This window comes from Gymnoscopelus braueri (assembly GCF_963280865.1).
Source record: "Gymnoscopelus braueri genome assembly, chromosome: 13".
In the NCBI taxonomy this organism is placed as follows: Eukaryota; Metazoa; Chordata; class Actinopteri; order Myctophiformes; family Myctophidae; genus Gymnoscopelus; species Gymnoscopelus braueri.
This window is the reverse complement of record NC_137615.1, coordinates 41,603,420-41,618,916: the sequence shown is the minus strand read 5'-3', so window position 1 is coordinate 41,618,916 and position 15,497 is coordinate 41,603,420.

Below are 15,497 nucleotides of genomic sequence, written 5' to 3'. Positions count from 1 at the left end.
TGACCCCAGCAGCGACAGTGTTTGCTGAACGCAGGGGCTGGGTCATGATAAACGGCAGGTGGGCTACTGATGACAGATCTGGTGGTAAGGGTTCTGGGGTGGAGCGAGGAACACACAGTGTGGAAAAAAGTGGAATGTAAACAGTTAGCATGACAGAAAGTAGGCTACTCCATGATGTCACCTTTCCAGTGGACCTGTCAATGTGCGGTTTGTGCAGCGTCCGTCAACCAAGGATGGCCAAGAACCAGGGGGGAGAGCCAGGACAGTCCATTAGGCTGATCTGATGGTAACCAGAGATACGCAGGTTGACCGGCGCAGTTCTATCATAGACCTTGGCGAGGAGTTGACCATTGAGGGTGTTGGCTTCCACAAGCGAGTCGAGTGCCACCGTGTCCATGCCCAGCTGGGTATTTACAAATGATAAATATTTAACTAATCTGAGTCACTGGATTCATGTGAAGATGGGGATGGGGAGGGGGAAGAAAATAATTCAGCTTCTCAACAAAAGACTCTATTATCTATTTACATTTTTATGGCACAAGAAGCTTTTCCACTAGACCAGTGATTCTCAACCTTTTAAATTTCAAGGACCCCCAGTTTGATATGCATTAGATCATAACGTTTTATCTCTGGGACCCCAATCTACTCTATACAATCTTTTTACAAGTCTTCATTTAACTCTGAGAGTGTACAAATGAACAAATTGGACCCGTAAGCCCATGTTATTGTATTGTTATTGTACACATTAATTGTGTTACTTCACAGTAAAATGCAGTGATATGCAATTCACATGCTGTGATAGTGAGTCTAGGCCTACTAGTAGTAGTAATAGTTGTTGTTGTTGTTTTTGTTTAATTTCTTTCTTTCTTTCTTTTTTTTTCTTTTTTTTTTACAGTGGTGGGATTAGGGATTTTACTAAGAGGTATGGTATTTGAAGAGGCCTGCTTTGGAACTTCAGCTAGAACATCTCATACTGTCACATCTTCACCAGCCAGTAGAGGGAGTCCTTTTCCATGGACCAGGTGACAGGTACTCCCACCATCAACTACAGTAGCATACAGTACATAAAATAGTAGTATTTGATGCATAGTCAATAATGTATTCTTATGCATCAGCCTGTTTGTTATACTTCATAAAAGGTAGGTTTATAGCTCTATATTCTACTACTACTCATTGCTGTACTGTGTTTGTTCAATAACAGGAGTCTCCCTGTCTCTCCGGCTCTTTACAGAAAATGCATTTTCAGGTCAGGATACCAATTTTATCCAATCAGTAGAGAGAATTTGGGTCATATCAAAGACTCAGCACTCAGCATCAAGTCCCTGCGACATACTAGCGTCATCATTTCCAGGGGGTGTACTTGTACATCAAGCTGCCTCACGCTACAGAAACAGGAGATAGGCTCCTGACCTATGGGCCTCATGGCTCGGCAAGCCTTACTTACTCAGTAGAGAGAACTCAGGATACAGATTAAAAAAGTGAAATAGGAAGTGATGGCACAAAGAAATGAGCCGACAAAATTGGAACAGTAACACTATACAGTTGAAGCTGATAAATGGGTACTCTCTCATGGACCTGCTGTCTGAACCACCAGGTACCACTTGGTGCCATTTTTTTTTGCATCATACTGCTGTGTTGTGTAAAATTGTTCTTGAGCAACAAACCCAATAATGTTGTTTCTTCTGAGTGAACTTGATCATCCTCTGAAGAACTGGAACAGAATTAACATGATATTACACTTCTTTAACATCTGCAGGGCTCTTTTTAAGAACACGACTAACAAAAATGTTATTTCTCAATCTACTCATTCTACTGTACACTCAGGAGAGCACCACCAGTTTCCACACCGCCAAAGACACAGACTGTCACACTGGACCACAACGACCACGGCCGCTGTGGGGGGAAACTTACCGAACCCTCTGAGGACTATCAAACGATGTTGCTGTCTGCCACCCTCTTCCAGCCTTCCTTCATTGGTGAGTTGTGTTTATATGTGTACAATGTGCAATTTCGAAATAGGTGATAACCTATTCCTTCCGCCATGGCTTCTTCTTTTTTTTCTTTTTTCTTTTTGTTAAACAATTTTGAATAAATGATTTCTTTACTCTTCCTAATTTTGCCTGCTATTCTGCATTGCTACAGTTTTCAAATGATGTAGTCTTTATTACATAACCCCTTAAGCAAAAAGGTAATTGTTTTCATTGCCTTTCTTCCCAGTGTTCAACATATTTTGCTCAGGAGATGGTTGGATAAAATATGGACCCTTGTTATGAGCATCCCAGACAGCACAAGTAAGTAGTCTGTTCTCTTCCCCATTATATGTGAAAATAGTGCTTGTGTTCACTGCTAATCCTTCTGTGGTGTGTTTGATTTGATTCCAGGTGCAGCAAACGGGGAAAGGACTGACATGCATTTCAGGATGAGGGGTACCAAAGGAAGATGGAGAGCTGGTTCCTGACACCATGCAGCCAACACGTCTACTGCAGCCTGATCTTTTGAAAAGGCTGAGTGAAAGACTAGATTCCATTCTGGATTACACCTCAGCCAAGAGATGGCGAATCGGCTGCTGTTATGAACCAAATAACACATTTGAACAGGATCATTTCAGATCTTGGACTGAAAGCATCTTCCTTTTTTTTTGTTTGACATTGAATTTTTTTGCTTCCCAGAACCGATGCTAATAGTAAGTTAATAATCGCTAACCGTTAACTCATTCCCTGCCTAAACAATGCTTGCAAATGTGCCCATGCTCTGGGCGGGTGTGTAAGCGAGCCTTCTAAACAAATTATTCATTGTAGCCGATAAATAGATCACATAGTTGTTCAGTATTGATTAATATTGCATATACAGCCTCTTTGTTTTCATGGTGTCCACTGCCCTGGGTTCTCAAACTGTCGGGACAACCACCCACGCAAAAAATACAAAAGTGATGTGATGTAACTGTTTTTATTTGTAACATATGCTGAAATTGACTGTGCATGTACATTTGCTGACTGTCTCCTTTACTCACCAACTCACCAGCCATGAAGTGTGTGGCATTGAGTCTGTCCAATCACATTTATCTGAAAATAATTCATGTCTAACTCTGCTACTGTACATTTAACCTTACAATGGCCTTGATTTTAATATAAATACTTAATTGAGCACACAATATCCAATGATCTGAGTCAGCTGTAAAGTAATTTGACTGTAATTTGAGATGTTTTATCTTTATATTGCATTACAGTAGGTAGATTTCTGTAAGATATGAAGTATCCCTTTCAACAAGTTCATACAGATTTCATTTTTATACTTTATTCTTAAAATAGGTTCCATGCAGCTCACAGCTTAAAGCTATTTCTCTTCTCACCCTGGTGAATATCTTAACACACAGTTAGCAACATGGTATAAAAACATAGTATATTATACACTGGAAGATACCCTGACCAGGTGAAGTCAATGACCAGGCTAGGGCGGTATCAAGGTATTAAAGTGGTATTTAGAAAGCCTGAAGGTATGATTGTTAATACAATATTTCCACATAACTATCTTGAGATGTCCAACTACCAGAGCAGTTTATTAGCTACATGATTTAATCTACCACCACCATCTCTGTTGAGATCACTGATGTGTCTGTATCCACCATCACAACAAGTGTTATCAAGTCCTCCACTCAGGCCCGGATTGGACGGTCTGGCACTTCTGGCAGATGCCAGAAGGGCCGGGCAGTCTGGGGCCGCGGCCAACCCTAAAACCGAAATAAAGTCACCAAAAACCCAAAAGAAACTAACATAATCCGTCAATTAACCGCAATTATTCGGCGCCCGCGCGCGAATGGGCCGGTGAAGATCACAAATGCCAGGGCCAATTTTCTGTGCCAGTCCGTGCCTGCCTCCACTCCAGCAAGGTATCCTGAGCCTATGGAAGAAGGACACTTTTTCCTATCTATTCATTATTCTATGGGCCATAAGTATTTAAAAAAGGGATAGTGTACGCACATCCATGTTCCCAGGAGTTGGTCCTGGCCAACAGTCCTGTTCTTATCTACCAGATATCTTGACACCAGAATATTAGTTGAAGTCAGGGGGGAGATGCCACAAAACTTCACTGAATACATGCTGAGGTGGTGTACCCTCAGCTGCCAGGTAAAAGAGATGCAACTTTCAGCAGCTCATGGAAATCCATGTGAATGCAAACTAACCGACTATCCCAATACTAACCCTGATGCTGGGGCTACACCAGATGCATCAATGTGTGTGTATATGCATCGATATTGTATATTTTTTAGTTGTTTGATCAATGTTCATGTGTGTATGAATGGGGGGAAAAAACTGAACTTTCTTATTGACCAAGACCCTGGGAAAGCTAATTCTACAAATACATATTCCAACATATACTCACTCCATCACTCATTGGGTGTCATTTGTCTATATGAACACAAATACAAAAGATTCCATAACACTTTGCCAAAAACATCTAGGCATTAGTTAATTGCATAGTTTCTTATATTAGCAAAAATAGTTGAACCAGTTATAATCTGTCAAGCATGTTTTCTATACATTTCTATTTCGATTAATCTGGACTTTCACTAATGATCCGGGAGCAGTATGGGTTAGCACCCCAGCCTATGTCTTCCGTGACAAAGATGCCCAACAAGTCCACAGTGAGGCCTTTAAGGAGGGCCATTCAAGCAAGCCGCAAGTGGAGCCTGCAGTACCATCGCGGCCAAAGAAACCATCACGCCAGAATGAAATGTTTGGAACGGGGGAGTCTGGTGCAACAATCAGGTCATGGACCTGGTGAGACGAAGGAGGAGCCTAAGCCACAGCATAACACTGTGGCTTCACATTAGTCACTTGGCCCTGTTTACTTAAGTTTGGAATCCTTGACCTTTAAATTAGTTTTAAGCAGTGTTTCCTTTTCAAATTAAACTGTATACGTGCAAATAAATAAAATGAACCGTGCCAACTTGTGGCTTCATTTATTGCGTCTCAATACTTTAACCTCTTTACTTGTTGAGCACAACATTTAAAACAATACTTTCAGGCGGTCTGCCAAGTTTTCCTTCTCCCACCCTGATATATCCTATGTGGAATTCTTTTTTGAATATGACCTTTTTCCTCTTTGCATCCTCACCTCCTACCAGCCTCTTTTCCTCCTTGAACCTTTGCCATTGTAGGCTGCCTTTAGGCACTTTCTCTACCTGCTGCCTTCTTGTGGTTCTTAACAGCAGCAGGTTTCTTAACATGAGGGTGAAGGCTAGATTTAGTTGTCCTCCCAACCTGAACTTCAACAAATTGATTCCGCTTCTTTGTTTTAGCTTTAGGCTTGACGTCTTTACGACGCTTTACACTGTTGATTTCTCTGAATGCTTCACTCTGCTCCCTTTCTCTGCTCAACACTTGTGGCTTCACCTTTAAGTGTAAGACCTTTAATTTGTTGAGCATGGCACCTTAGACTTGCAAGGGCAGCTCTTTCCCAACCAGAGAACCTTTTTAGGTCTAGTAATGTCCCTTCTTCCTTTGCATTGTACACCTGGGCCATTTCTTCTTTTGCCTCTGTGTTGTACACCTTGGCCTTGTGAAGTTCTAGATCATTATCAGTGACCTCTTCCACTTTAACTTCTCCTATGGGTAGCTGCTCTCCTTTCCATGAAAGGTCTGGGCCAGTCAAATTTGAAGCTTTGAGCACATCTGCCGTTAAGCATTTCAAAGCATGATCTGCAGGATTATTTTCAGATTGTATGAAGTGACATTGCTTTTGATCTGTAAGAGACTTTTGGAGTCTGTCTGGACTGTTGGAGGCTTGCAGAGAAACAGTAGCAGTTGGATTTAAAACAGAGCTGACCTCTGGTCGAATTAGTTTCTCTGATCTTTGAATTTGAACCTTTACATTATACACAACCTGTCTTGTCACTAGTATGGATTTGTCCAATTTGTGACACATGTCAGGATCTGGACCATCAATTCTCCTGTAGGCATCATTAACACTGTTCAGTACAGCTACCTTCTGTTCTATTGAAATAATGTGTCCTTGTAGGATGTCAATAGAAGTAGCCTGGTTCCAGACCATAGACCCCGCCCACTCTGAGACTGAAGCTCCACACAGCTTCAGTCTGATAATCAGGCTACAATAGAAGCCTTTTTTTTTGCTTCCCAGAACCGATGCTAATAGTAAGTTAATAATCGCTAACCGTTAACTCATTCCCTGCCTAAACAATGCTTGCAAATGTGCCCATGCTCTGGGCGGGTGTGTAAGCGAGCCTTCTAAACAAATTATTCATTGTAGCCGATAAATAGATCACATAGTTGTTCAGTATTGATTAATATTGCATATACAGCCTCTTTGTTTTCATGGTGTCCACTGCCCTGGGTTCTCAAACTGTCGGGACAACCACCCACGCAAAAAATACAAAAGTGATGTGATGTAACTGTTTTTATTTGTAACATATGCTGAAATTGACTGTGCATGTACATTTGCTGACTGTCTCCTTTACTCACCAACTCACCAGCCATGAAGTGTGTGGCATTGAGTCTGTCCAATCACATTTATCTGAAAATAATTCATGTCTAACTCTGCTACTGTACATTTAACCTTACAATGGCCTTGATTTTAATATAAATACTTAATTGAGCACACAATATCCAATGATCTGAGTCAGCTGTAAAGTAATTTGACTGTAATTTGAGATGTTTTATCTTTATATTGCATTACAGTAGGTAGATTTCTGTAAGATATGAAGTATCCCTTTCAACAAGTTCATACAGATTTCATTTTTATACTTTATTCTTAAAATAGGTTCCATGCAGCTCACAGCTTAAAGCTATTTCTCTTCTCACCCTGGTGAATATCTTAACACACAGTTAGCAACATGGTATAAAAACATAGTATATTATACACTGGAAGATACCCTGACCAGGTGAAGTCAATGACCAGGCTAGGGCGGTATCAAGGTATTAAAGTGGTATTTAGAAAGCCTGAAGGTATGATTGTTAATACAATATTTCCACATAACTATCTTGAGATGTCCAACTACCAGAGCAGTTTATTAGCTACATGATTTAATCTACCACCACCATCTCTGTTGAGATCACTGATGTGTCTGTATCCACCATCACAACAAGTGTTATCAAGTCCTCCACTCAGGCCCGGATTGGACGGTCTGGCACTTCTGGCAGATGCCAGAAGGGCCGGGCAGTCTGGGGCCGCGGCCAACCCTAAAACCGAAATAAAGTCACCAAAAACCCAAAAGAAACTAACATAATCCGTCAATTAACCGCAATTATTCGGCGCCCGCGCGCGAATGGGCCGGTGAAGATCACAAATGCCAGGGCCAATTTTCTGTGCCAGTCCGTGCCTGCCTCCACTCCAGCAAGGTATCCTGAGCCTATGGAAGAAGGACACTTTTTCCTATCTATTCATTATTCTATGGGCCATAAGTATTTAAAAAAGGGATAGTGTACGCACATCCATGTTCCCAGGAGTTGGTCCTGGCCAACAGTCCTGTTCTTATCTACCAGATATCTTGACACCAGAATATTAGTTGAAGTCAGGGGGGAGATGCCACAAAACTTCACTGAATACATGCTGAGGTGGTGTACCCTCAGCTGCCAGGTAAAAGAGATGCAACTTTCAGCAGCTCATGGAAATCCATGTGAATGCAAACTAACCGACTATCCCAATACTAACCCTGATGCTGGGGCTACACCAGATGCATCAATGTGTGTGTATATGCATCGATATTGTATATTTTTTAGTTGTTTGATCAATGTTCATGTGTGTATGAATGGGGGGAAAAAACTGAATTTTCTTATTGACCAAGACCCTGGGAAAGCTAATTCTACAAATACATATTCCAACATATACTCACTCCATCACTCATTGGGTGTCATTTGTCTATATGAACACAAATACAAAAGATTCCATAACACTTTGCCAAAAACATCTAGGCATTAGTTAATTGCATAGTTTCTTATATTAGCAAAAATAGTTGAACCAGTTATAATCTGTCAAGCATGTTTTCTATACATTTCTATTTCGATTAATCTGGACTTTCACTAATGATCCGGGAGCAGTATGGGTTAGCACCCCAGCCTATGTCTTCCGTGACAAAGATGCCCAACAAGTCCACAGTGAGGCCTTTAAGGAGGGCCATTCAAGCAAGCCGCAAGTGGAGCCTGCAGTACCATCGCGGCCAAAGAAACCATCACACCAGAATGAAATGTTTGGAACGGGGGAGTCTGGTGCAACAATCAGGTCATGGACCTGGTGAGACGAAGGAGGAGCCTAAGCCACAGCATAACACTGTGGCTTCACATTAGTCACTTGGCCCTGTTTACTTAAGTTTGGAATCCTTGACCTTTAAATTAGTTTTAAGCAGTGTTTCCTTTTCAAATTAAACTGTATACGTGCAAATAAATAAAATGAACCGTGCCAACTTGTGGCTTCATTTATTGCGTCTCAATACTTTAACCTCTTTACTTGTTGAGCACAACATTTAAAACAATACTTTCAGGCGGTCTGCCAAGTTTTCCTTCTCCCACCCTGATATATCCTATGTGGAATTCTTTTTTGAATATGACCTTTTTCCTCTTTGCATCCTCACCTCCTACCAGCCTCTTTTCCTCCTTGAACCTTTGCCATTGTAGGCTGCCTTTAGGCACTTTCTCTACCTGCTGCCTTCTTGTGGTTCTTAACAGCAGCAGGTTTCTTAACATGAGGGTGAAGGCTAGATTTAGTTACATGTCCTCCCAACCTGAACTTCAACAAATTGATTCCGCTTCTTTGTTTTAGCTTTAGGCTTGACGTCTTTACGACGCTTTACACTGTTGATTTCTCTGAATGCTTCACTCTGCTCCCTTTCTCTGCTCAACACTTGTGGCTTCACCTTTAAGTGTAAGACCTTTAATTTGTTGAGCATGGCACCTTAGACTTGCAAGGGCAGCTCTTTCCCAACCAGAGAACCTTTTTAGGTCTAGTAATGTCCCTTCTTCCTTTGCATTGTACACCTGGGCCATTTCTTCTTTTGCCTCTGTGTTGTACACCTTGGCCTTGTGAAGTTCTAGATCATTATCAGTGACCTCTTCCACTTTAACTTCTCCTATGGGTAGCTGCTCTCCTTTCCATGAAAGGTCTGGGCCAGTCAAATTTGAAGCTTTGAGCACATCTGCCGTTAAGCATTTCAAAGCATGATCTGCAGGATTATTTTCAGATTGTATGAAGTGACATTGCTTTTGATCTGTAAGAGACTTTTGGAGTCTGTCTGGACTGTTGGAGGCTTGCAGAGAAACAGTAGCAGTTGGATTTAAAACAGAGCTGACCTCTGGTCGAATTAGTTTCTCTGATCTTTGAATTTGAACCTTTACATTATACACAACCTGTCTTGTCACTAGTATGGATTTGTCCAATTTGTGACACATGTCAGGATCTGGACCATCAATTCTCCTGTAGGCATCATTAACACTGTTCAGTACAGCTACCTTCTGTTCTATTGAAATAATGTGTCCTTGTAGGATGTCAATAGAAGTAGCCTGGTTCCAGACCATAGACCCCGCCCACTCTGAGACTGAAGCTCCACACAGCTTCAGTCTGATAATCAGGCTACAATAGAAGCCTTTTTTTTTGCTTCCCAGAACCGATGCTAATAGTAAGTTAATAATCGCTAACCGTTAACTCATTCCCTGCCTAAACAATGCTTGCAAATGTGCCCATGCTCTGGGCGGGTGTGTAAGCGAGCCTTCTAAACAAATTATTCATTGTAGCCGATAAATAGATCACATAGTTGTTCAGTATTGATTAATATTGCATATACAGCCTCTTTGTTTTCATGGTGTCCACTGCCCTGGGTTCTCAAACTGTCGGGACAACCACCCACGCAAAAAATACAAAAGTGATGTGATGTAACTGTTTTTATTTGTAACATATGCTGAAATTGACTGTGCATGTACATTTGCTGACTGTCTCCTTTACTCACCAACTCACCAGCCATGAAGTGTGTGGCATTGAGTCTGTCCAATCACATTTATCTGAAAATAATTCATGTCTAACTCTGCTACTGTACATTTAACCTTACAATGGCCTTGATTTTAATATAAATACTTAATTGAGCACACAATATCCAATGATCTGAGTCAGCTGTAAAGTAATTTGACTGTAATTTGAGATGTTTTATCTTTATATTGCATTACAGTAGGTAGATTTCTGTAAGATATGAAGTATCCCTTTCAACAAGTTCATACAGATTTCATTTTTATACTTTATTCTTAAAATAGGTTCCATGCAGCTCACAGCTTAAAGCTATTTCTCTTCTCACCCTGGTGAATATCTTAACACACAGTTAGCAACATGGTATAAAAACATAGTATATTATACACTGGAAGATACCCTGACCAGGTGAAGTCAATGACCAGGCTAGGGCGGTATCAAGGTATTAAAGTGGTATTTAGAAAGCCTGAAGGTATGATTGTTAATACAATATTTCCACATAACTATCTTGAGATGTCCAACTACCAGAGCAGTTTATTAGCTACATGATTTAATCTACCACCACCATCTCTGTTGAGATCACTGATGTGTCTGTATCCACCATCACAACAAGTGTTATCAAGTCCTCCACTCAGGCCCGGATTGGACGGTCTGGCACTTCTGGCAGATGCCAGAAGGGCCGGGCAGTCTGGGGCCGCGGCCAACCCTAAAACCGAAATAAAGTCACCAAAAACCCAAAAGAAACTAACATAATCCGTCAATTAACCGCAATTATTCGGCGCCCGCGCGCGAATGGGCCGGTGAAGATCACAAATGCCAGGGCCAATTTTCTGTGCCAGTCCGTGCCTGCCTCCACTCCAGCAAGGTATCCTGAGCCTATGGAAGAAGGACACTTTTTCCTATCTATTCATTATTCTATGGGCCATAAGTATTTAAAAAAGGGATAGTGTACGCACATCCATGTTCCCAGGAGTTGGTCCTGGCCAACAGTCCTGTTCTTATCTACCAGATATCTTGACACCAGAATATTAGTTGAAGTCAGGGGGGAGATGCCACAAAACTTCACTGAATACATGCTGAGGTGGTGTACCCTCAGCTGCCAGGTAAAAGAGATGCAACTTTCAGCAGCTCATGGAAATCCATGTGAATGCAAACTAACCGACTATCCCAATACTAACCCTGATGCTGGGGCTACACCAGATGCATCAATGTGTGTGTATATGCATCGATATTGTATATTTTTTAGTTGTTTGATCAATGTTCATGTGTGTATGAATGGGGGGAAAAAACTGAATTTTCTTATTGACCAAGACCCTGGGAAAGCTAATTCTACAAATACATATTCCAACATATACTCACTCCATCACTCATTGGGTGTCATTTGTCTATATGAACACAAATACAAAAGATTCCATAACACTTTGCCAAAAACATCTAGGCATTAGTTAATTGCATAGTTTCTTATATTAGCAAAAATAGTTGAACCAGTTATAATCTGTCAAGCATGTTTTCTATACATTTCTATTTCGATTAATCTGGACTTTCACTAATGATCCGGGAGCAGTATGGGTTAGCACCCCAGCCTATGTCTTCCGTGACAAAGATGCCCAACAAGTCCACAGTGAGGCCTTTAAGGAGGGCCATTCAAGCAAGCCGCAAGTGGAGCCTGCAGTACCATCGCGGCCAAAGAAACCATCACACCAGAATGAAATGTTTGGAACGGGGGAGTCTGGTGCAACAATCAGGTCATGGACCTGGTGAGACGAAGGAGGAGCCTAAGCCACAGCATAACACTGTGGCTTCACATTAGTCACTTGGCCCTGTTTACTTAAGTTTGGAATCCTTGACCTTTAAATTAGTTTTAAGCAGTGTTTCCTTTTCAAATTAAACTGTATACGTGCAAATAAATAAAATGAACCGTGCCAACTTGTGGCTTCATTTATTGCGTCTCAATACTTTAACCTCTTTACTTGTTGAGCACAACATTTAAAACAATACTTTCAGGCGGTCTGCCAAGTTTTCCTTCTCCCACCCTGATATATCCTATGTGGAATTCTTTTTTGAATATGACCTTTTTCCTCTTTGCATCCTCACCTCCTACCAGCCTCTTTTCCTCCTTGAACCTTTGCCATTGTAGGCTGCCTTTAGGCACTTTCTCTACCTGCTGCCTTCTTGTGGTTCTTAACAGCAGCAGGTTTCTTAACATGAGGGTGAAGGCTAGATTTAGTTACATGTCCTCCCAACCTGAACTTCAACAAATTGATTCCGCTTCTTTGTTTTAGCTTTAGGCTTGACGTCTTTACGACGCTTTACACTGTTGATTTCTCTGAATGCTTCACTCTGCTCCCTTTCTCTGCTCAACACTTGTGGCTTCACCTTTAAGTGTAAGACCTTTAATTTGTTGAGCATGGCACCTTAGACTTGCAAGGGCAGCTCTTTCCCAACCAGAGAACCTTTTTAGGTCTAGTAATGTCCCTTCTTCCTTTGCATTGTACACCTGGGCCATTTCTTCTTTTGCCTCTGTGTTGTACACCTTGGCCTTGTGAAGTTCTAGATCATTATCAGTGACCTCTTCCACTTTAACTTCTCCTATGGGTAGCTGCTCTCCTTTCCATGAAAGGTCTGGGCCAGTCAAATTTGAAGCTTTGAGCACATCTGCCGTTAAGCATTTCAAAGCATGATCTGCAGGATTATTTTCAGATTGTATGAAGTGACATTGCTTTTGATCTGTAAGAGACTTTTGGAGTCTGTCTGGACTGTTGGAGGCTTGCAGAGAAACAGTAGCAGTTGGATTTAAAACAGAGCTGACCTCTGGTCGAATTAGTTTCTCTGATCTTTGAATTTGAACCTTTACATTATACACAACCTGTCTTGTCACTAGTATGGATTTGTCCAATTTGTGACACATGTCAGGATCTGGACCATCAATTCTCCTGTAGGCATCATTAACACTGTTCAGTACAGCTACCTTCTGTTCTATTGAAATAATGTGTCCTTGTAGGATGTCAATAGAAGTAGCCTGGTTCCAGACCATAGACCCCGCCCACTCTGAGACTGAAGCTCCACACAGCTTCAGTCTGATAATCAGGCTACAATAGAAGCCTTGTTTATGAGAGCCCTTTTAGTGCTTGCGCCTTCCACTGTTCATTAACACAATAATAGTTAGCCAACAATTCAAAGCTGCAAGATTCTAATAATTCTGTAGCAGTTCCATTTGCACATTAGGCTCAGTTATTTGCGACATTTTATTTAACAACTTTCACTTGTGCACAACAAAATTGAACCAGTAAGTAAGCTACAATTAAAACACATAATTTCTGATTTAAGCCACTGTAGTTCAATCAAACCCTTTTAAAGATTTGCAAACATTGTCCATACAAATTGGGCAGCACTTCAAGTGGTCAAAAACTTTGAACCGTGCATAACAAATTTCCTTAGATCAATGACCATTTGCACAACAAAAAGCGTTTACCTAAAATGAATAGGCTAAATGAAAGCAGTCACTTCATCTTCTTCAAATGAAAGCAGTCTCTTTGCCAGTTCATTGTTTTTATTCTTCAAAGTTCTTTTTTTTCTCCTTCTTCTTTTCTCCTACACAGTTCCTTAATAGTTCAGTCTTTGTGTGTCACCTTTCAGAACACTCTTCTTGTGTAGTGTACATACCTGTCGTTCCCTATTTAGGACTGACCGTGGGTAGCTACCTGGGACGTAAGTCGGGGCTTGATCAACCCTGGCTGGGTCACCTGGGCGAGGGTGTATGTTGCGAGACCCGAAACATCCTATGACCCCAGGCTACAACACTGATGATACGTCCCAGGTGCATCCATGTGATGTTTTTTCGTTATGTTTTGAACAAACGAATGAACTGCGGGGTCTTTAAACGTGGCGGGTTGGCTGAGTGTTTGTTGGGCAGGCCAAAAGATGTCCATCGGACCACCGTGCAGCTCCGAGTTGAGCTGCGAGTGCGTGTCGAAACTCTTGTGTTCGGCACAGCTCCTCGCGGCTCCGAAGTGGCTGCAGGGCAGGCTGTAGACTCCACGCAGGCTGGCTGTGTCTCGCTTGACTGCCTTGTTGCAGCAAGTTTGACTGCCGTGGATTTCCAGGTGCCGAGGTTGACTGCCGTGGATTCTTTGCAGTCCGGTCGAACTGCGTGGATCGATCTTGCACTCGAGTTGTACTTCTTGCGACAAGTTTTACTATCACTGCCTTTGGTCCCATAAACGACTCAGGTTGTTCTTCATACTGGTAGATGTATTGCACTCTTACTGGCAAACAATCCTACAACGTAAAACTGTACAAAACAAAGCATAGACAATACACGCACATAAATAATGGAACATTAAAGTATAAACAACATGAATGTAATGAAAACATGACTCAAACACACCTCGCTGACTGCACATAAACCAAAGGAAATGAGTGGGAATCCATGGTCGACAACAGCAACGTACAACTGGAACAAAATACATCAAATCAACATAAAGAAAATGATAGGAACGTAAATGTACACATTTATAAAGCAAAGACAAGTACCTCATTCCGTCCCGCGGAAGTGCATCAGTGTAACACGCTTGTGAATCTGCATGAAACCACACCTTATAAAGCGTTCTGGCTTGATCAAGACAATTAGACCTTCCGGTGCAACAAATACATGGTAAACCCAAGTTCATTCTGGGCGCGTTCGAAAATTACGCACCGGAGCACACTCGCCTATTAGTTTGTATTGGCCAGTGCGCTCAGTGCTGTATTTTCGAACGCACCCTATATATTAAAGGTAGGGTAAGTGATATTTTTGGGTTAAAACTAAAAGTATTTTGTTAAAAGGTTAAAGCACTATATTCTGATAGTAATCATTGCTATAGAGTGTTTTTTCAGTAACAGGAGTCTCCCCGTCTCTCCAGCTCTTTAATAAACAGAAAATACATTTTCTGGTAGGTGTCAAAATCTCAGCCAATCAGGAGAAAGTGCCCATTTTTAAGCTTCATTTTTATAGTGTTCCAGTTCCAATTTTTCCTGCTCATTCCTTAGTGTCATCACTTCCAATTTCACTTGTTTAATCTATATCCTGATTGAGTTCTCTATCCTGATTGGATAAAATTGGAAATGAAACTGAAACTGAAACGAAAATGCATTTTCTGTTTTATAAAGAGCTGGAGAGACATGGAGACTCCTTATATGGACAGGACACTCTATAGTAACGAGCACTATCAGAACATAGACCCATTTCGCAATTATTTGAATAATTGCAAATCACTTACCCTACCTTTAAATTATATTACAATAGATAAATGAAAAATATAACTAATTACAACCCATTATGGCAGTTACATTGACTACAGAGTGGAGTTTTTCTACATAGAATGATTATGTATATAACCGCATTCTTTCACATGGTTAAAATGTTAATGCATAGGCCTGCATATAATTATTATGCAGTGCTTTCATTCAATGCAAATATAATCCTAATGATATGGCTCTGGTCACCAGTTTCCTAAAATCACCTGTTAATGATCACATTATTATAATATGGATGG